The sequence below is a fragment of the Macaca mulatta genome, chromosome 2 (genome assembly GCF_049350105.2).
Source record: "Macaca mulatta isolate MMU2019108-1 chromosome 2, T2T-MMU8v2.0, whole genome shotgun sequence".
Classification (NCBI taxonomy): domain Eukaryota; kingdom Metazoa; phylum Chordata; class Mammalia; order Primates; family Cercopithecidae; genus Macaca; species Macaca mulatta.
Window position 1 is genome coordinate 13,157,214 of NC_133407.1, and position 24,249 is coordinate 13,181,462.

General features: G+C 38.3%; 1 long non-coding RNA gene across 1 annotated transcript in view; it reads left to right on the forward strand.

Annotated features, from left to right (window-relative positions):
- Positions 1-11,976: 11,976 nt before the first annotated feature.
- Positions 11,977-24,249, forward strand: part of LOC114676214 (uncharacterized) — a 507,752-nt gene continuing 495,479 nt past the window's right edge. The window contains exon 1 of the long non-coding RNA XR_003727062.2: positions 11,977-12,128. This is a non-coding gene — a long non-coding RNA (uncharacterized LOC114676214). The remainder of the gene's footprint in view (positions 12,129-24,249) is intronic.

Sequence of the window (24,249 nt, forward strand, 5' to 3'; positions counted from 1 at the left end):
TTCCATCATAGAAATGAAAAAAAATATTTTAAATTCTGTTTACTGTTAACTTGGTAATGGCTTTGCTCACTAAACTTGGTGCATATATGTAATAAGTGCTAAGTAAAATATGAAGTTAACAAAAGACTCAAATTAATGTTTTAACAAAAGACTCAAATTAATACCTTTGGAGAGGCATTTTACTCTCTGAGATTTTTTTATAAATGAGACAACAACGAAATGATTGCTTGAGTTTGCTGTGAAGAATACAAAACAGCATATCTGATAGCACTCTCTATCCATAGATTGTTGTAATGATGTGATACATGTGTGGTTTTATTGAAAGAGATCTCCTCAACTACAGCCAAGCCCATCAAGTTCACTGAGAGCCAGAGAGAGCAGGGAGAAATGTAGAGGTTATTTTCCTTTTCATCTCAGGTAGAAAACTCAGGACTACCTAAGAGTTCTTTAGAACCCTGGTTACATAAGGTATCAAAAATGTTCACCTAAACAGTGAAAAGTTAAACCTCTCCTACCTGTTTTGTCTATGAAATGCATGGCACTGAGGTATTTGGTGACATTTTAAAACTAAATGTGTTATGTTTTAGACACACAGCTGAATCAAGTCCCTAGTCCCTTATTTCCTGCAAGTGTCATAATCAGTTTATTTACATCCCCTCTGAAGGCCTTAATTTATTAGTTCTATTTTATGACTCTCATTTAGCAGATCAGTAAACAGATTCAGGGAGTTTAAGTGGCTTACAAACGTCATTCCTCTATAAACGCATTGCTGGATCTTTACAAAATTATACTAACATTTGTTTATTTGCTGTTCTTTGACTTAGTGAAAGTGTCAGTGGCATGAAAGAAACAAGAGTTCTAACTTCCAGAATGGGTGCCCTGCATATTCTCCTACCTATAAGCCAGACTGCTCCCTCATAATCACCCTGATTTTTCATGATGAGTCCTTATCCTTGACAAAGAACCTTTGTCTTTGCAACTTAAATTTCCTCTTTAAATCAACTGTCTTGTTCTCCCCCATGCCAGCTGTCGATTTCCTTCAGGCACCCTTTCCAGGACAATAAGAACATTTGTTTGAATCTCATTTCTAAATCTAGGGAATTGAGTGATACAAGAACCCTCTGTGAAACTGTTAATTCAGCTTCCTTCACCCCTATGTGCTGCTTCATTTTTACCAACACACACTGGCATTCTAGTGGGAAACAACTGCTAGCAATTTCAGCAGCCCATAGTTATTGCCAGTGGAGAAATGGACTCTATCAATTCCAAGTCTCTGAGAGGACTTTGGTTGGCACAGTCAGGTGTGGATATCTACCTATGGCCCTAGCAACCATAGCTGGTGTGGGGAGGGGCCTCACAGAGCTCAGGTGGCTGGTGGGAAAGTAGTTTTCAGGAGGTGGAGGCAGTATGGAAGACAATTATATCAATGTCCATGGCAACTCCTGCTCCTTGAGGGCAGGCCATGCTCCCACCTGAAAATATTCTCTATTCTAACCTTTCCTCTATGTTACCATTAGGGCTCCCTTCAGTTGCTTGGAGAATAGTCTGTTTAAATAAATTATTCTCATCATGTGGTCTGAGCACCAGTGGGGATTCCCAAGACCCTTTCAGGGCATTCATGAGGTCCTTACTTTTCCAATAATATAACTCTGTAAGTCTGGTTTTTCTTCATATACTTAAACCAAAAGAACATATCACAAGAAATTGACTACAGAAATAGACATGATCATCTAGTTGTTGTCTGTGGTCAGATGTCAAATATATTTGCAGAAAGTATAAAGCAATGTTACTCTTCTCAATACCTTTTTTTTTTGAGAAAATAGAAGTTTTGTAACATAAAAACATGGTACTATTTTATGTTAAACTTGGTATTTAACATAAAATGTGAATCACCATATAATAAGTAGATTACAGATATTTTAAAATTTATTTATAACTGGGGTTTTAATTTCTGATATGATAAATGTTGCTATGATACACATAAACAGGCTCTTTGGAGTCCTCTATGATTTATAAAACTGAAAATAAATACTGAAACCAAAATATTTGAGAACCACTAGTTTAGATCATCGTTACTTACTTTGAAGTCAATAGAATTAATGGACTTTTAAATAAATATAGAAGGAAATATTACCCAGGTTTTTGAAATTCTTGCTGGGGAGGTAAGTATATACCACCTTTGGTCAACTGGTAGTGGCTTTCTGGAGGTCTGTTCAAAACAATCTGGGAAAAATGCTAAAATCAATTAATTGTGTTCATCATAGAGTCACGAGAGTAGAGTCACCTTTGCCCTCTGTGGATCATGTAAACATGTGATTCACAGATATAACAATAGTATTTCTTCAAGACGAAGATGCCTGTGGGTCTCAATGGAATTCACCAGGCCCTAATGTAAAAGCTACCTAAAAATTTATAGATTAATCATTGTATATGTAAATTAAGAGTCAGGCCTAAAAACTGTAATAATAAAAATAATGACAATAGTATGACAATAGCTAAAATATATTTTCTTACTATGCATCAAGCACTTACATGTGGGATGAAGCCACAGAAAAGCAAGGAACTGATACAAAAGTAATAAGTTTGGAGATGTGATTTGACCCTGATATTCTGACTCCAAACTCATACATCAGAGCCACATTACACTACCTCCATTTTCTGTAGTAGATTATGAAAATGGTTACAAACTTTTCACCTGACATCAAGAGGCAGAGCCTGTGTATTTCTTCTCCTCTTGATCTTTGATTTGAATTATTAAATAAAATGCAGTCAAATGCCATTTGTGTGAATTTTGAGGCTGAACCTTTCCTGTCACCCTTTGAATATCTTGCCCTGGCCACTGGGGTTAACCTATTGAAGAATGAGAAAGTACATAAAACAGACCATTCTATCTAGGCCATCTTTGAACAGCGTGCCCTCAACCAGTCTGGAAGCTGACTCCTGACAAATGAATGCACCCGGTTGACACCAACCAACCCTGGCACAGATCAGCAGAACTGTCCAATTGAGCCCAGTGCAAATTGGCAATGATAAAATTGTGAGATTAATACATGTAAGTCTTTAAGTTTTAGCATGACCTGTTATGCAGCCTGACTGATAAATGTCTCAAGAAGAAATAAAAATAGATGCTATATTATCTGATAAAATTTAAAAAGAAGAATAATCATATCCTTGAACAGTCGGAAAAAAGGAAAAATGACTCTGTAGGATAAGAAATGTAGCAAAAAGCTACAGGGCTTCCTTTGTATTTTCATGTGAGCTACCTGCCCTTACTCATTCTTTGATATAGTTTAATACGTGAAGAACCTGAAAGAAGCATAGTTCAAAGAAGTCAAGATATTTTAAATTTGGGAAAAGAAAGAATTGAAGGATGGAAGAAGGAGTAAAAGTAGAAAAATAGGAGGAAAAGAAAGAAAGATTTAAATATGAAAGGAAGCAAATATCAACTTCTTTGTGTTATTTTCAGCATCTCCGGGTCTTTCAGGTTAGCAAGGGGAAAAAAAAGTTTCTGCCTTGGGAAGAAAAATAGAAAAGAAAAATTTAGAGAAAATGTGCTGATGTTAGGTGTGCTTGGTTATGAAAGAGCGAGAGCCAGATTTGAAAATATGGCAAAGGCTAACTGCAGCTTTATGTCCTATATATAAATCCCCAGAGTGGAATTTTACTTGGGGATGACAGCACTTGTGGAAATGGCATCTTGGAATATAAAGAACAACCCTGGTATACACAGAGCAGACTCTCTTTTAGCTGGGGACAAGTAATCCTAGAGGGGCCTCCGATCTTACCTAGTCAGTAACCTCAATCTAGAATTCGTAGCCACTTGTGACAAATTGCACACCAATTTGCTTATTTTCCACTCTTTGTTGCCTTTTTAAGTCCAACTAAAACATTCAGGGGGTTACGTTTGCCTTAAATACGCATGTGAGAGAGGAATTTGATGTTCTTCTCATGTTCTGTCTTTCATGTGGGCTATGTAGTTACAGTTGTTCTGTATCAAACTATGTATGAAAAAAATGAGTACAGACAAGTGCAGTGATATAAATTGGGGAAACATCTCATGATGGTAGAGCATGGTCCCTCAAAAATCTTCTGACTTCTCCCTCAGCAGTTCAGTACAGGCTCAAATGTTAAGCTAAATTGATTAAAAGAAGAAAATAGGAAGAGTTTTCAGAGGCTAATTCACTTTCTCTTATATAATATTGAATCTGCTATTGCTCTTTTACTAAAACAGAGTTGCCGATTTTATTATGAGAGCCTTGGTTAGAGATTAGCTCTTGTTGGGTGGAGTTGCTGTACTTTGAATGCAGGAGACCATGTTCTTTCTCTCTTTTAAGTTTCATACTTGAAAGTTCGGCAGAATATGCCCTCTGAGAAAGGTGACTACCTTCTTGTCTTTAGCATTTCTGTCGAAAAAAAAAATCCTAAGAACTTACCAAATTAAATCTTTAAAATTAAAACGTAAGGCCGGGCGCGGGGGCTCACGCCTGTAATCCCAGCACTTTGGGAGGCCGAGGCGGGCGGATCACAAGGTCAGGAAATCGAGACCACGGTGAAACCTCGTCTCTACTAAAAACACAAACAAAAATTAGCCGGGCGCCGTGGCGGGCTCCTGTAGTCCCAGCTACTCAGGAGGCTGAGGCAGGAGAATGGCGTGAACCCGGGAGGCGAAGCTTGCAGTGAGCCGAGATCGCGCCACTGCACTCCAGCCTGGGGGACAGAGTCAGACTCTGTCTCAAAAATAAATAAATAAATAAATAAATAAATAAATAAATAAATAAATAAAATTAAATTAAATTAAAACATAAGCTATCTCTTACTATATATACCATACTGGAGGCCAGCCTAGACCAAAGGTGAGCTTTGGACAAACATATTCTTATTTAGTGATTTATGATCCAGTTTTAGGATGGTTTTCAGCCTGAGTGAGCCTAGAATGTACAATTAGTTTTAGGTAGATCCTGAGGCCTTGGGAATTTTATCTTGGCCTAGAGAATCAAGAATAGAAGGTCTCCTTCAAGACAGTGGGGTTACAAGATGACCTATGTAAATAACTTAAAATTGTCTCAGTCCTAGCAACGTGTTCTTATATGAGTTTGCCATTCCTTAGAATCAGGAATATTCCACAACTAGCAGATTTGAAGAATGAAAATCACTCCAAATCTATTATGGTACAAACAGACTAACTGGGAAGATTGCATGATATCTTCGTGATTTAAAGATTAAAAAATAACTGCTCGATTTTAGTTTCCCTAATGGTGTCCTATATAATACTAAACATCCTAGAGGTTCTATAGATATGAATCAATATTTTCTTCAGAAAGTATCCCTGTCTCCAAAACAGACTATTATATAGTGTATATAAATATTTACAATTATATTAAATATATACAATTATATTTACAATTATATTATTGGACAAAGCTAATTATTACAGAATCAATATAGATCAATTTTTAAATGTAATCTCAGATTCCATCTTTAATTCATCTTATAAAATCAAAAGTGTACAAAGTAGTACTTTGACTGAAAAACATGAACTCTCACTTTAGAGGCAAATATTGGCATGCTGAGACAAATTCTACCCCTACAAATATCCAAGCTGAGGATTTGTGTAAAGAAATGGAAAATCTGGGACAATATCAGACCCGAGAGCCGCAGCCATCATATCATCCATGAACAGTGAAGTCTTAAGCAAAAATGAGCACCATATTTAAATATTTCGGAGTCAATTACATGGATAAATATTTAGAGAAAAATGATTTTATAATGTGAAATTTTTATTGCAATTAACTGCACTCTCAGAGCTAGCGTAACAGTTTCATCAGAGTAAATTGATGAAGAAGAAATTTATTCTGTAAGTTCTCTCCTTCCATGTGCTGCAAATCAGGCTCAGTTACATGTTAAATATCTGTATGCTTCATTTTGCTCACCCTTCTTCCCACAAAGCTCAGAGCTCAACTGATAGTTGCAGTAACTATCTCTAGCTCAGGGTTTTTTGTTTGTTTGTTTGTTTTGTTTTTTTGGTACCATTATTCTCATTCCCTCCCTTTAGACATCACCTGCTTCTTTAACTTCAGCAAATGCACAATTTAATCAACTGTTCACAAATTAGTATGTTGACTGAATCCCACATTTTAACTTTAGGAGTTGGTTATTGAATTTGGTATCAAAAAAGTAAAAAGTGGTTGGGCATATACATACCCTTAGAGAATGTTTAGTCTGCTTTTTGTCTCAGGTTCAAGAGTTACAAGATACGCATGGTCATTTGGATAGTGGAGATTTTAAAATAGCTCCTGACTACTTAACACATAAATCTGGTTTTGCTCACTCCATGAGAAAAGAACCTTCATTCTAGCTTATGAAAGTGCATACTATGGCCAACTGCTTCTGTCAGCAGAGAGATCCCACACTTCCTCCAATGATTCACTCCATTGCCCTATCTTCTTCCCTACAGTTTTAAAAGCCCAATTATTTTGGTATAAGTTCTTTGAGATACGGAAAAGATTATGCCATCATGTTCATTTCTCATTCAATTGAGGTGGCTTTTATAAATAATTTCAACTTTTATTTTAGATTCAGGGGATATATGTGCAGATTTGTTACATGAGTATATTGTGTGATGCTGAGGTTTGGGATACAAATGTTCCCGTCACTCGGATAGTGAGCATAGGATCCAATACTTACATTTTCACACTTTGCTCCCTGTCTTCCTGCGAGTAGTTGTCATTGTCTATTGTTTCCATCTTTATGTTCATGAGTACGGTGTTTAGCTCCCACTTATAAGTGTGAACATGTAGTATTTGGTTTTCTGTTTCTTCATTAATTGACTTAGGATAATGACCTCCAACTGCATCCATGTTGCTGCAAAGAACATGATGTAGTTTTTTTTATGGCTGCATAGTATTCCATGGTGTGTATCTACCACATTTTCTTTATCTAGCCCACCACTGATGGGCACCTAAGTTGATTTTATGGTTTTGCTATTGTGAATAGCACAGTGATGAACATATGTGTGCATGTGTCTTTTTGGTAGAATGATTTATTTTCTTTTGAATATACACCTAGTCATAGGATTGTTGGGTTGAATGGTAGTTGTAAATTCTTTGAGACATCTTCAAACTGTTTTCTGCAATGGCTGAACTAATTTACATTCCCACCAACAGTATTTAAGTATTTCTTTTTCTCTGTAGCCTTGCCAGTAACTATTGTTGCTTTACTTTTCATAATAGGCATTCTTGTTTTTTTTTTGAGATGGAGTTTCACTCTTAGTGCCCAGGTTGGAGTGCAGTGGTGCGATCTCTGCTCACCACAACCTCTGCCTCCTGGGTTCAAGCGATTCTCCTGCCTCAGCCTCCCGAGTAGCTGGGATTACAGGCATGCACTACCATGCCCGGCTAATTTTGTATTTTTAGTAGAAACAGGTTTTCTCCATGTTGGTTAGGCTGATCTCAAACTCCGGACCTCAGGTGATCCAGCCACCTCAGCCTCCCAAAGTGCTGGAATTACAGACGTCAGCCACCGCGCTCAGCCTTTTTTTTTTTTTTTCTTCCCTGACAGTGTCTCACTCTTATTGCCCAAGTGGGAGTGCAGTGACATAATCTCGGTTCACTGCAGCCTCAAATTCCTAGGGTCAAGTGATCCTCCCACCTCAGCCCTCCAAGTAGTGGGGACTACAGGCATACACCCCCACACCCAGGTATTTTTTTTTTTTTTTGTCTTTTAGTAGAGATGGGGTTTTGCCATGTTGCCCAGGCTTAATAATAGACAGTCTCACTGGTGTGAGATTGTATCTCATTGTGGTTTTGATTTGCATTTCTCTAGTGCATAGCAATACTGAGGATTTATTTAAATATGTTTTTTGGCTGCTTATATGTCTTCTTTTGAGAAATGTCTGTTCATGTCTTTTGCTCACTTTTCAATGGGGTTGTTTCTTGATTGTGAAATTGTTTATATTGCTTATTAATTCTGGACATTAGATCTTTGTCAGATGCGTAGTTTATGAATACTTTCTCCCATTCTCTATGTTACCTGTTTACTGTGTTTATATTTATTATGCTGTGCATAGGCTCTTTATTTTAAGTCGGAGATGGGAGTTTTGAGATTTGACAGTGGAGGAATACAAGAACAGAAGCCTTCAGAGAGGTCTGATATCATATAGGAGTAGCAAAATACAACAAAAGAGTTTGCATCATGAAGCTAAACATTTTTTGCTATAACTTCTGTATCATACCATACCAGAAAGAGTGTAGATTCTTCCCAGAATTGAAACATGCCAAAAATCCATCCCATTATTTTCCTAGCCTCAGTGAGGCCCAGGAAAAGAGAGAGGTAGGTGAGAGTTGGAGAATCCACTGCAAGTGAAAAGAAAGTATTGGGAGGCTGGAGTAGATGGTACACCTGAGAGTCAAGAAAAGAAACAGTCAATGTAGAGCGAGCGAAGAGTTCCCTCTTTAAAAAGTTTAGGCTTCAAAAGAAAGGAATCTCTGATGTTTGGTCACATTCTTAATGTCTGGTACTGTGCATGATATATCTTAGACACACAGCAAATAACTTTGAATTAACTATTTAGGTAAAAATAACAAAATAGATGTAGACTACATTTCCATTCAGTACAGACATGAACACTGAGCTCACATCTATTTTTTTTTTTTTTTCCTAGCTCTGTATCCTTAATTCATCATGGCACAGGTCATTTGGAGAATCTGGGGGGAAAAACAGTATAAAACTCTTTCCCCAAAATGCAGCTACAAAATTTTACCCTCATTTTGGGGCTCATGAATCCTCCAAAGCTCATCCAAAAAACTGATAATCCATTGTGGGGAGGGATTGGGAGAACAGTAATCTCTTCATACGTTTAAGATGCTAGAGACGTTCCACTCTACAATTTTATTCAAATAAAATATCAGTCTTTAAGTTCCTCATAGAAATTGTCATTCTTCCTCATTTTTCTCATGTTCCACTGTACTAAATTGCTTTAAAATGGCTCATAAGCATGCACAGAAGTTAGATCCACATAGCTATGATAAAACATTGACATTTCTAAGTATGTATCGGAAAGCCACCTAGCCACCCAAACCCACAATAATTTGTGGCCACATTGAATGGTTCTAGATTGGTGTAACACTTTTTATACTCTTAAGATGTCTACTAGGATTGCAGCTAATGCTGAAGCTCTCTGTAAAAAAGGCTCTGGTGGGAAGGAGGCAAATACAGTGATGGACCATGTAAGCCCAGCTCAGCAGCAGGTAAGGGATCTGAATGCAGCAGCACATCACACTTGGATCTAATTTTTGGAAATAGTACCTGGCAACTCAAGAAGCAGAATGTACTTGCACTCAGGAGATATTCATTTATATAGCTATATAATGATTGTACAAGTCAAAGTTGAAAGAAAATAGAGACTTCAGAAAGCTATATAATTTTAGATGAAACAATTTTGACATGTTTGACTTAATCATAAACTCCTAGGAGTGTTGTAACACAGAATTTTTAATAAAACAAGGGGAAAATGCCTTATAGTCTCCCCTGTTTGAATTAAGTCAGAAGTCAGGAAGGATTCTCTTGAGGTTGAATGCTACAAAACCATGGAATGGGTTCATAGAAGAGAAAGATTCTCAATTGTGAAGTCTGTCAGAATCACCTGAGGAGTTAAAACCCATGTATACCCGCAGTTTCCCTCTTCCCTTTCCATAACCTGGGGTGAGGTTGGGAGGTAAGTGCTGGACCGACTAAGGAGAAAAACAACATTTACTAGGTTTTATTGTGTAACTGTTATGCATTTCACCTCTATCATATTCATATTGCATAAGAAATATTTTCCCTGGGAGAAAGTATAGCTTGCTGGTCAAGCAGATAGACTTAGAAACCCAATGACCTAGGCTTATGTTCTGGTACTCTCCCTTAGAAACTATGTGACTTGGATGAGTTCTTTATCCTTTACATACTTCAACTCCCCCTCTTTAAAATGGAGACAGTTTTCATCAGAGTTTTTGGGTGATGATGGGGATTTAAATGGAAGAATTTAGATAAAATATGTGGAACAGTATTTGGCACACAGTGACCACTGAGCAAGTGCTGGGAATTCCTCTTAGGAAATTTTATAAGAAAGAAAATGGGAGGTTTAGAAGATGAAGTGGCAGTTAGCTCAAGGTCATGCAGTGATGGAGATTTTAAAAAGAGTCTAGCACACTTTTATGCTGGGGCTCATACAATCTAACTTTGAGGTGGGAGGTTGGATTCACTGTCTTTTCAAGATCATGAGAGACTTTTGATTCTGTCATTTACTTAACACAGGAGAGCAGAACTCCACCGTCATTTTCAAATGAATTCCTTCTTGTGAATATGAAAATAAATAGTAAAATATAATGTGGCAATTATTTATGTGAAAATTATCTTATTTAATATTAATAGTGTTTTTCTTGGCTTCTTTGCTTCAATCTTATGACTGCACACAAAAGAAATCTAAACATTTTACAATTATTTTTGCTGTGTACCTTGGAAGAGTCAGGGATTTTCAAGATCAGGGCACAAAACCATATCTTGTGTTTATTTCATATTCCCTAGTAGTTCCCTTGGCCACTGCTCCTGAAGTTCAGGAAATATTGGTCACCATGATGGTCTACAACTGGTGTTGTGTAGTCTGTATCTTAGGGTTTCCTTGTTATCAATTCCTGACAAAATTGTCTAGATATCACAGTTGTTCTACCCTAATATCCACACCTACCCCCAGCAACATTATCCCTGGGCACAGGGCTTCTGGGATTTTCCCTGGGCTCTAAGTTCTAAATTACTTTCCAGCCATATATATTTCCTGTCTGAAACTTTGCTTCTGATCTTAGCTTAACTTTGCTTCTGATCTTGCCTTGAAGACTGAGACCTCCCGTTGCTTGCTACCAACTCTTGCCCAGGACAGACATAAATTCCATTTCCTCCTTGCTTTATGCCCCACACTGTAAGCTAAGGCTGTCTCTTCTATATCTAAAATCAGTCTTAAATAACCTATTCCTGGACACAGGTGAGCACTCACAGAATCTATTTGATTCAATTTGATCCATTTCAATTTAATTCGATACAGTTCAAGTACTCTGGGCATTTGCTTTAAGATTAGTCCTACATTCAGCACTATTTGTCCATTGACCAAATAGAGGATAAAAATGCATAATAAGGATAAAATATCACATATCAATATAAATATTCTGTCTTTCTGTTCCTCTCAACTTTAACTTTAAATAAACTCCACTTATCTATTTTGTTTCCCTACCCCTAGAACAAGCTATCAGGCTTTTTAAGAGTCCTTGTCACATAAATGCAAGGATCTGGTTTGAGGTATCACCAGAGATCTGACAACTGCTTTGGAAATAGAGTAATAGCACGTTTTTCCCATGGGAGCCATGGGCAATGTGATTCATTTCACATATTTGTGAGAGAGTGTGTGTGGATGGGATGTTCGCCTCTAAAATGCAGCTGACAACGAGTATTTGCAAAAATTAAACTATCTCTATCAGTGTGCATGAAATGTCATGTCAAATTTCACCTCTTAAACCTTGCTCCTGCGTTGTGGGCAGTAGATGTAAGAAGTGGCATATGCACACATCCATACCCATCTGCCCACACTCCCATGCTCACATATTTGGAATTTGCGCACAGGTTGCACACTGGTAAATACAAGACACATCTGCAAAATGTCTGCACCAGTGACATCTGATATTCTCGTGCCAGTCACTTCCCCAGAGATGAGATTTACATAGCAACAGACCCAGCAGGGTCCATTAAATTTCTCCTTACCCTTTCCTAGGGGCAGTGAGTGCCTATTAAGAAACCCCAACGGCTCTGTATGTTTTTCTGAGTCATCACTTGCTCTTTCAGCTGGCTGCCTCACCAGTACTCCCTCATGCTTGGTCTCTCTCTCTCTCGGGACTGGTATGCATGGCCACGCATTGTTAAACATTCCACACTCACACTAAGGTTGGTGTGACAGCTGGGGACCAGGCAGAGATCTGCAATGTGGTGGCACTCATGCACCTGTTGTTGGTAGTGAACTTCTGGCTGCCATTCAGTCAGCAGCTGTTAACTACTAAGGTGCCAGGACAAAATGAAATGCAACCAAGAAGTCATGCCCCATCACAAAGGTATGGTCCTAGTCAAATACCTTATACTTAAACTGATATGATTTTGCATGTCCCCACCCAAATCTCATTATGAACTGTAGTTTCCATAATCCCCATGTGTTATGGGAGGGACCCAGTGGGAGGTAATTAAATCATGGGGACAGTTACCTCCATGCTGCTGTTCTCATGATAGTGAGGGAGTTCTCATGAGATCTAATGATTTTATAGGGGGATTTTCCCTCTTTGATTGGTACTTCTCTCTCCTGCTGCCATGTGAAGAAGGACATGTTTGCTTCCCCTTCTTCCATGATGGTAAGTTTTCTGAGGCTTCCCCAGCCATGGAGAACTGTGAGTTAATTAAATCTATTTCCTTTATAAATTGCCCACTCTTAGGCAGTTCTTTATTCCAGCATGAAAGTGGGCTAATACAGTAAATTGGCACCACAGAGAGTGGAGTGCTACTACAAGGATACCCGAAAATGTGGAAATGACTTTGTAACTGGGTCATAGGCAGAGGTTGGAACAGTTTGGAGGGCTCAGAGAAAGGCAGGAAAATGTAGGAAAATTTGGAACTGATACAGGATTATTTTGCTCCTTACTTCAACTAAATCTGGGTTCTTGTCTCACAACCAGGAAAAATTGGACATGAGGACACATTTCTGGGTGAGGAGGGTGAAATTCATTAAGTGAAAGGGGAGCTCTCAGCAAAGAGAGGGTTCCTGCCCGCCAACTCCCACCTCACAGATTGAATACCAGGCTACCACACTGAGCTGAATTGAGGGGGTCAAGCTGAGGAGCTGAGGAGGCCAAGCTCTTCTCCTGCATAAGACATGGATTCCTGGTGGCCCCACCCCATTCCCACAGTGCATGTGGGCCTCCAGTTCATTGTGGGGATGCCCAGGCAAGCCCACTGTGCAGGTTTCTTTAGCTGCACAAAAACATCTGGTGTAAACGCTTGTGGGGCAGGTCAGAGATTCTCTGGGGACCTTTCCTCATCTGCCTCCTGCCTCTCCCAGAACTTCCTAGAGACTTGTTGAATGACTTTGATTAAAATGCTGGTAGTGATATGGACAATGAAGTCCAGGCTGAGATGGTCTCAGATAAAACTGAGAAACGAATTGGGAACTAATGTAAAAGTCACTCTTGCTATGCTTTAGCAAAAAGACTGGCAGCTTTTTGCCACTGCCCTAGAGATCTGCGAGACTTTGAACTTGAGAGATGATTTAGTATCTGGCAAAAGAAATTTCTAAGCAGCAAAGCATTTAAGAAGTGACAGAGCATAAAAGTTTTGAAAATGTGCAGCCTGACAATGCAGTAGAAAATAAAACCCCATTTTCTGGGGAGGAATTCAAGCATGCTGTAGAAATTTGCATAAGTAACAAGGAGCCAATTGCTAATAGACAAGACAATGGATAAAATGTCTTCAGGGCATCTCAAAGACCTTCATGGCAGCCCTCCCATCACAGGCCCAGAGGCCTAGGAGGGAAAAATAGTTTCCAGGACCAGGTCCAGGGGCTCCCTGCTGTGTGCAGCCTAGGGACTTGGTGCTTTGTTTCCCAGCAACTCCAGCCATGACTAAAAGGGGCCAAAGTACAGCTCAGGCCGTGGCTTCAAAAGGTGTAAGCCCCAAGCCTTGGCAACTTCCATGTGGTGTTGAGCCTATAGGTGCACAGAAGTCAAGAACTGAGGTTTGGGAGCCTCTGCCTAGATTTCAGAGGATGTATGGAAACTCCTGGATGTCCAGGCAGATGTGTGCTGCATGGGCAGAGCCCTCATGGAGAACCTCTGCTAGGGCAGTGCAGAAGGGAAATGGGGGTTGGAGTCCCTACACAGAGTCTGCATTGGGGCATGGCCTAGTGGAGTTGTGAAAAGAGGGTTGCCATCTTTCAGACCCCAGAATGGTAGGTCTATTGACAGCTTGCACCACATGCCTGGAAAAGCTGCAAACACTCAATGCTAGCCTGTGAAAGCAGCCAGGAAGATGACTGTACTCTGCAAAACAACAGGACTGGAGCTGCTCCAGGTCTTGGGAACCCCCTCTTGCATCAGAGTTACATGGATGTGAGATATGGAGTCAAAGCAGGTCATTTTGGATCTTTAAGGTTTAATAGCTGTCCTATTGGATTTTGAACTTGCATGGGGCCTATAGCCCCATTTTTGGACAATTTCTCCCGTTCATAATGGGTTTATTTACCCAATTCCTCTACCCCCATTGTATCTAGGCAGTAACTGACTTGGTTTTGATTTTGCAGGCTCATAGGCAGAAGGGACTTGCCTTGTCTCAGATGAGGCTTTGAACTTGGAGTTTTGAGTTAATGTTGGAATGAGTTAAGAATTTGGGGGACTGTTGGAAAGGCATGATTGTGTTTTGAAAAGTGAGGACATGATATTTGGGAGGGGCCGGGGCAGAATTATATGGTTTGACTGTGTCACCACCCAAATCTCATCTGGAATTGTAGTTCCCATAATCTTCACCTGTCATGGGAGGGACCTAGTGGGAGGTAATTAAATCATGGGTGCAGTTACCCCCATGCTGCTGTTCTCATGATAATGAGTGAGTCCTCACAAGATCTGGTGGTTTTATAAGGGACTGTTCCCTTTTTGATGGGCTCTTCTCTCTTTGCTGCCATGTGACGAAGGATGTGTTTACTTCTTTTTCCACCATGATTGTAAGTTTCCTGTGGCTTCCCAAGCCATGCAGAACTGTGAGTCAATTAAACTTCTTTCTTTTATAAATTACTCAGGATCAGGCACTTCTTTATAGCAATATGAAAATGGACTAATACATAAACCCTACCATTAAAACTCTTCCCTTGGAGAATCACTGTTCACCTTAGCCTATTCATGACACTGATAATGTTTGCAATAAAAATCTGTTTAACTTTTTTTGACATGTGTCCTCCAAACATCTTGACTTTGGAACTCTCTACCTTCCACAGATAGTTCCCTAAGTATATGCACATACATAAACACACATACATGTAGCACCCATTAACCAGAATTATGGGCAAATAATACTTGCATTTTCCTAAAGCTGGGTTTACTTGATTACTTGAGAAGCATATATTATAGTAGCTAGAGCTCAGGACCTAGCAGTGACCTTCAGCAAGTTTAAAAATAGTGACTATCTTAAAAAGTTGTTGTAAAAGTTCAATATAACAAAACAACTAGAAACAACATCAGGTTCCTTGTAAGCAGGTAATGAACATTAATTATTGTTAATTTCCTATGTAGACTATGTTTCTGGAAGTCCCAAATTCTTCTTGCCAGTCACATTGTTTACTTTTTTCCCTACATGGTCAATTTTAAATATTTCTCTTTTTCAAGCTTCTGCCAAAATGATGTTTCTTATCAGTGTTAAGTCTAGGATTTATTTTTTGTCAGCAAGGTAACCAATGCAGTGACCTTCTGCAAACCAGTCATAGATACATCTTGCTCTGACTCCAGCTGAGCTAAGGCTGGGCCTAGAGCACTAGGACTCAGCTCCTGCAGTGTCACCTAAGTTCGTCTTTACTAAGCTTGCATGTTTTTGGGAAAATAAAGGAGGGGATATCTAAAGCTCTGGACAACTTTGAGAAGCTCAATTTTTGCCACCCTGAAGAAAGTATAAGGATAGAGATTTAATGGAGCTGCTGCTTCTGGGTCTGTTGCTTTTGTGTCTCTCCTCTGGGGAAGTGAAGGGCACAACAATATCGGATGTCAGATTTTAAAGGAGGGGATTATCTTCATCTCCTCTCCTGAACCACTAACTGAAATTATCCATTGCTTGCTGCCAAAAGAAAGACATAAATAAAAACAAAACTGAAAGTAAACAATAAAGCAAACAAAACATGCAAACAATGAAACCAAATCTTCTCAGTTTAAACTCTGGGCTTAACATGCCTCCTGTTGTGTTTTGATATTTTGGGGGTCAGAAAAAAGTAAAGAGGTTATTTTATTTCCAGGGCCTTATAAAGACAGATGGTAGGGGCCTCATCAATACTTTGGATACTTCTGGTATCCTACACTGGTTTAAGCCAGATTTAGACTCACCTCATACTAGGTTAAAAAAAAAAAAAGTGTTCTAAACATATGAAAATAGAAACAGAATGGCAAGGCCTGGGCTTAGACGAAGCAAGTAGGGCATTTGCATTGTCTGAAAACTTTAAAACGTGCCAAAAAAACTTAGTAATTGAGGTAAACAATATTTTAAAGCAATATTTTTAAAAAATGAATGCAAAAAATTTGATGATGAACAAAATATCAAAATTTTAAATAAAGGCAAGATCAGCATTACTGAATATTTCTTTTACCTTAGACACTAAGACAGTTAGGCAAAGCACTGTGGGATGGAATTCAAATGTAGGAGTGATAGGAAAAAATTAGGTCAACAGTAAAATTAATTGACAATTTCCATCAGACTAATGCTTATCAAGCTGATAAAATTCTAAGAAGCTGTATCTGACGGCAGAAATAGTTACTGAGAAAAATGTACAAAGAAACATCTTCCTAATTGTCTTAGCAAGCAAGATCAACATACATACTTTTCCCAAAGCAAAAGGGGACAGTGGGGTAGGAGAAAGGAAGATGTATTGGATACCTGTTGTTACTTTTCATGTGATCCTTTAAACTTCAAGATGTCCAGAATTATTTTTATTATTTTATTGCTAAGCAAATGGAACTTGGAGAGTAATTCTCAAATTAAAAACTTATATGGCAAAAGAGTAAGAATTTAGCTCTAGAATTTGCTCTAAAATCTTTGTTATTTTTCCTCCACTCTATTTTGTGTGTGCCTTGGCTTTTTTATTTGTAAAGTAATAATAGCACTAATTTTTACCATTTCTTTTTAGTGTATAATGGTTGTAAACTCACTTTAAGCTACATATACACAACAGAAATATAAAGTTTGTTTATTTTTTAATTCATTACCTATTTTTTGAATATCAGGAAGTCAACTATTTTTGATCTGAAATATTGCAGGGTTGGGGAATAAGGAACCTGCCATTTTGATTTTAAGTTTCACAGATTTGCAGGTCCTAAACACTTGAGTTGAGTAGTCTCAATTTTCCTTCTATCTCATGTTGGAAACAAAAATGTAGCTGCTTTATTTCTAGAATACACTGCCTTGAATTGATTATGAAGGCAGATAAGACATTATCTAGGCAATTTTCCAAATTTTTGCTGTTTCTTTGCTCCTAAGAGATTTGGTCCACAGGTAAAGATAAATCATCATATCTTAGAAGTCTCCCCCACCATTTTTCCTTTTTGCTCCCCACTTTACCAATACAACAGAGTTTCTGCAGTAGGGTGACTGTCAGTATTCCCTGGAGTGTCTCTTGAATGAGTAGTCAGACCTTACTCTAGATTTCATGGCAGCTGGAAATGGAATCTGTGTTTCAGATGATGAGCACTGGCTTTTCTGAGTTGGTGATAAGTTCAAATTCATAGCAGGATTGAGAGAAATGCTGCTTCAGTTGCATAATTTGCTTATATTTAAAGAACTTATCACAGCATATTTGAAGTACAGTCTTTTATAACAAATATCTCTGTAGGTAGTTTATTATTTATTAATCTAATGACTTAAAATTTCATGATAAAAGATTTAGTGCAAGAGAATGTCTAGCATTGCCCAAATTATTACTAATTGGTTGCTAATAGCTGTTACACCGGCTATGTGTATAATTATGTAAAATTATACTCATGGCCTCAGGTGAGCCATTCTTTGGCAATGGAAATATTCATGAGCAAGCAGAAACAAACTCAGAGTACTCAGACAGGTTCTTTTAAATACGTTATCTCCCTTGACCCAAACTCTTTCAGTGGAAGAGGAGAGTTCCTATGAAGGTCTAACTTTTGATGTTGTTTTGAAAATACATCTTCATAGGAAAAAGTATCGCAAACTAGGTAAATGGTTAAAAGTGTGGGCATCAACATCAGATACCCTGGCTGTACATTTTCACTTCTTTACTTTCAAGAACATCTATTGGAATTTTGGACAAGCAATTTTACCTCCGTGACACTTGCTTGCCTCACATAAAAAATACAGTTATGATATCTAACTAATAGTGTTGTTAAGAGAACAAATGAAACCATATATATGTGATGGAAAAAATATTAATAAAGAAATGCTCAGAGATGTTGTCTCCCTACCCCAGTCTACCAGCGAGAATGCTTTCGTTGCTAACCCAGCTTTCAAGTCTTAGATTCCTTCTGTGTGATCTGTCTCTGCTAGAGAAACCTTTTGTGATGCAGAATAATCCAAAAGAGATGGAGCCTAAGACTCAGGAGGAAGATGGGAAGGACTTAACAAAGAAATGAAGTCAACAGATATAAAAGCAAAAAGAAGTAGGCAAGGAAGGAGAGTGTAGAATGAGAGTCTGCAGAACGTACAGATGCCAAGAGTTAAGAAAGTAACAAAAGCAGCTACCAGAAGTTTGTATTTGTTTTCTTTGAGGGATTGAAAAAAGAGTTGGGCTTCTTATTTTATTTTATTTCATTGTCGACTGTTCTACTTTGAAACTTTGCATATGACCTTACTAAGGAACCTATTTAGTGCCCTTAATTACATATTATTAGACATGTAAGGTGAATATTATTGAAAGTGGCTCATAGGAAATCCCAAATAAACAAGAACTTTTATAATAATAATAATATAATGATGGTGGTTATATCTGGAGTAAAATTCCAGCAAAAGCTTCATTGAATAGGCATGTCTTATTAACATATCATTACAGAGACTTATATAATTGGAGCACTTAGAAAAAAAATGAATATTTTGTCATCCCTTTCTTATGTGGATCACCTCAGAAAATATATTTCATTAGAAAAACTATTAGAGTAGCTTTCCATTCCTAATGAGATAAAAATTAACATGAACTGCTGACCTCTCCCTTAAATGAACCCTGGAGAAATTAGAAAAATAAAGGAATGAGAGACATTTTGGGAAATGTGAGGCCATTATCGTGCCTTGGTTTATATGTGTGTGTAGATGTGTGTGAGTGTGTGTATGAATGTATGTGTGTGAGTGTGTGTATGAATGTGTGTGTGTGTGTGTGTGTGTGTGTGTATGGTGTGATGGCATGGTCTGCGGACTTAAGGCAATTGAGGAACTAGACATTTAAGAGTCTATTTCTTGACTTCTTCTCACAGAAATTGCAATGGCCATGTTGTTGGTATTGAGTGGACAATATGAAAACAGCACAAAAAACTGCTAGGATGAGGGTTGATGAAAACAATTCTTTAGTATTTACTTCTTTAGTACTTTTCCTTCAAATCTCGTGGGTGGTGGATTAGAATTATGAAAAATACCTCTTTATGATATTCTTTATTTTTCTCTAAAAATTTAAAGGTGATCTTCTGACAGAGTTACATTTGAGAGTGGCAGAGAGAGGAACACACACAGTCGTTATGTGGAGTCTTGGGCCTATTTCTTGCCCTCAGTTAGGATGCGGACCAAGGCCAGATCGTTGACCTATTACATTATATATTATCATGGAACTGGCACCCTAGACCAATATGACTAGACACCTGAAGCTTACAAATTCTTTACAAAAAAATAACTTTAAATGTATGGCTATTTAAATACAACAAATAAAATTTTAAAAGGGCAGATATTGGCAATGTGAAGTTAGGAAGTTTTAAATTAATACAAGTAGAAGTATTTTGGTATCAAATACTTAGCATATAAAATAAAATGTTCAATAGATGATATAATTACCAGAGAGAACACCACTGAAACATGGATTGGTAAGGCGAAAGATGTGATGAAAGAATTATTTTAGAAGATAGCAGGACATTATAAAAAACAAACATAAAATGAAAGGTAGGAATTGTTGCAGTAGAAGTGCCATCAACTGACGTCTATGTTCCAGAGGAGTCAAAAATGGAGGATTGTTGTCAGTGATTTGCTTACAACCAGTAAAACATGGCAAAAGTGGCACTTCTTGTATCTTCTGATGCTAAGTCAACAGAAGTCTTGCCGGTTCTATCTTGATCTCTTTGAATGCCTGTGCTCTAGATGTTCCCTCTCCAAAACCAGTCATCAAGTGAGAGAGATATTTCAAACCTCATTTAAGAGCTCTGGTCAGTTGTTCCAGTTGATCTCAACCTTTCAGCAATCTTCTTGTGGTAGCAGACTTATGAGTGAAGAAGACACCTTGGAAGCAGATCTCTCAGCCACAAATCTGTCAGCCTCCAGCTGTTGGTCACTGTCAGCTGATCTCAACCCAGTTAAGTCTCCAGACATTATGAGGTGGAGAAGAACCATCTTCACTGTACCCCTCTTGAATTCCTAACATACTAAATCTATGAGCATGAAATTTTGAATTGGTTGTCTTTGTTTTTGCTACTATATTTTAGGACTATTTATTATGCTGTAGGTAACTGGAACATTTAATGTGTTCTTTATCAAGAGGTACTTTTTACTGTAATGTAAAGAAACTCAAGTAGGCCCAATTTACGTCTTTAATATATTCATTCATTCACTTGTTCTTCAAACGTTTGTTAATCATCTATCATTTGTCAAGTGCTATTCAAAGTGCTGAGGATACAATAGCGTGTAACACAGACACAATAGCTGAACTCATAAAAATTACAGCTTTCTTCTGAATTCTTGGAGGAACAGAACTTGTACTCAAGTTAAAACCATACATCCAGGCACAAAGAAACAAGTATTTATAGTTAATACAGCATTGCGTGTCATATAGTCATAGATCAAGTAAATTAAATCATGAATGAAGGAATAAAATGTATGAATATTGAAATGCCTGTATACTAAAGCTCCTGTGAATATATACACACACAAATATATTGCCTTCTTAAATATGTATATCATATGCAATTAGTTAAATGTTCTATTAGAATAACAATAAAGGCTTTGATCAAGAGCAAATGATTCTATCTAGAATAGTACTAATGAAGATGACTTTTTGTTTCTCAAACAGCATGATCAAGATCAACCATGAAGAACTCTGGAAGAAAATTCTATAAAACTACTGAGATTCAAAGCATTCTGGAGCTGACATTAACCTTTGAGCTTGCTGACTCCAACCCCCTTATTTTACAGCTGGAGCAACGGAGCTCCAGCAGGCAGTGAACCAGATGGGTCATGGTATCAGCGGTGGTGCAGAGCAAGCTAAACTCTGCGAGGTCAACTGAGGTCCCGTGTAACCCAGAGGGATCCTGGCATGAATTTTAAATTCTCTCCTCAATTCTGGCATCAGTTCTAGTATCCATATGTCTGTGCATACATAGAAGCTGAGGCAGAGAAACTCATGAGAATTGCCAAGGCCCTAGAATCCTGAAAACAGTTGCTAATATCCTGTTGCCATGACAACCCACTCAGGAAAGAGCCTAGGTGCCAGACTTAGATTTTTTTTTCCTGGGTCCCAGAGGAGTACCAGAGTGAGTTGATAACTCTTTTATTGCTACCTGGAGAGAAGCCTTTCCTGCCCTGTGTATCTTCCAATAGCAGATCAACACTCCAGGGATGGTAACTGATGCAACTGTGGCTGGTTTCATTTCCTTTAGAGACAAAGGTCTCCGATGATTATTGTGCCATGAAGAATAAAGGACTTGTACAAGCTAACATGTCTGTAAAAACATGTGATTTCTTTAGTCCCAACTACCTCCGCATTTATGAGGCTCCCTGCTTTATTTTCCCCTACTTGTTTTTCACCAGTGCATCTGCTCCTTCCTGCAGAGGAAATGTTTGTACCGTTCAAATGGTTGGACTATGAGTCACAGATTAAACAGGACGGACTTTTCTGAATGATGCTCAGCAAGGCCTTAATTAAAAGGAAGGAAGAAATTCTGGTGAGTGGTAGCAAGGTTGGGTAGTTTAGAGCCATGCAAAGTGCCAGCCTTTCCCTAGGTAACCACTCGCCTTCTGGCATGAAATCATCCAAATTTAGGATACGTAAGATGCACAGGACCTGGAAATTCTCAGAACTGCATCATGATGCCTCCAGAACCTGTGTACCTGAATGTTGGAACAAGATAATGATTACTAACACTCACTTGCTTCCTGTATGTCAGACACTATTCTAAGCATTTTTATATTCTAACTCACTAAATCATCACAATAATTTAATAAAGTTGGTACTAGAGAAGTAAAGGGTCTCTCACATGGACACCCAGCTAAATCAGTGGCAGTGCCAGCACATGAATTCAGGAAGCCTACACTCTGTCCCAATATGCACCCCACCTCTACTGATATATGACTGTCTGTCTGGCTGGTGCTAGATGGCATCATATGCCTTCATCATGACTTGTTGAATATGCCACTACTTTCACATTTTTCTGCTCTATCCAAAATGCATTTGGCCATTATCTCCTTCTTTTCATATTCTACACTGCTGCCTTAGTTAAGATACGAATATTTATTTATTTATTTATTTATTTATGGAGTCTTGCTCTGTCACTCAGGCTAGAGTACAGTGGCACAATCTCAGCTCATTGCAGCCTCTGCCTCCCGGTTCAAGTGATTCTCCTGCCTCAGCCTACCAAGTAGCTGGGATTACAGGGGCATGCCACCAGGCCTGGCTAATTTTTGTATTTTTAGTAGAGACAGGATTTCACCATGTTGGCAAGGCTGGGGTTGAACTCCTGACCTCAAGTGATCCTCACTCGGTGGCCTCCCCAAATGGTGGGATTACAGGTGTGAGCTACTGCACCTGGCCCTAATTCTTTCTTGACTGGGAAATTCAGCATCCACATATTATATCTCCCTGTTTCCCATATTGGTTTTGTTCAATCCATTCTCCACATTGCAGCCAGAGTGATTATTCTAAAATGTATCTAAGATCTTTTTCACCCTTATTTTAAAACCCTGCAATGATTTTCTTGTCTTCCGCTTGGTTCTTAAATCTTTAGCAGGCTATTCCTGTGTCTTAAGCACACTGCTGCCACAGTTAGGTTTTTCTCTATTGTGATTGTCTATTTGGTCTAGCTTAATTGTGACCTAATCCAAGACAGGGCTTTTGATTTTATCATTTTCTCCACTCCCTAAAACACTTTTTTGCATATGGTAAATGTGAAATAAGACAAAGAAAGTTGAGTTAATAGTTATTGAATTAAGATGAATAGTTAGGCCTTGGTCTCCATATTAGGAAGCTGCCATGATATACTTCTGTTGTAGCTTACCCTATACGTGAAATTACCATTATAAAGCATATATTCATCTCACAGAAAAATTAAAGAATATGAATCTGACAGACACAGTATATACTACTCTGGAGAAAAAGTTTGCTGAATCACAGAACAAATTGCTTTCAGTCTCAGTCCAGAAATCCTAGTCAGAGGTATGTTTTTGAAAATTAATATCTGCCTTTTCTTTAAGTAACCAAAGCCATGCTAATTCTACTGGGTGAACATTGCTCTAATTGCTTTTAGTGCACATGATCCATTAATGTCACATGTCATAATACACTTTGTTAGAGAACATTGTTTTATAGTCTCAGTCATAATCAGCCATATTTGTCGATCATGCACAGTGTTGAGAACCATGTATTAGAAAGTTTAGTGCAGAATGCACAGGAAATGCCCCAGTGTCCTGAGGAGAATTTCCTCAGTTCAGTTGATGGTACTTTCTTCCATCTAGCCATGTAATCTACCAACCTTGGGTCTGTCTTCCTCTCCCTCAGCTTCCACATTCAATAGCTATTGTTGAATCCATCCCCTCCTCATCTCCACTGCTACTACTTCTGCCCTAGGCTTTGTCATCTCCTAGTGGAAACTGGAATATCTTCCTCATTAGTTTCCCTGTCTCCTGTCTTTCTTCTTCAAAATGCCTTCATAGTATTTTATTAAGAAAGTAAAGCTTATCATGTCATTTCCTTATTTAAAACTCTCTGGATACTCTTCATAATCCAAGTTCAGGCTAGCATTTAAAATCTCATATTATTTGGCTAACAGTTAAATTTACTGGGTGTCAGGCACTATTCTAAGTGCTTTAGTCCTCTTGTTGGCTTCTAAGGGTCTCCATGTCTCCCCAGGAGACACTCCTATGAGGGAAGTGCTATTTTATCACTGCCTTACTTTCAACTTCAAAAACTGTGTATTCTCACTACATGTTGTACGTATGTGAGGTACCTTGTACTTCAAGAGATTTTCTGCATATTATTTTCTCTGCTTGATATGACTTCCATTTCCTTCCCATCTCATT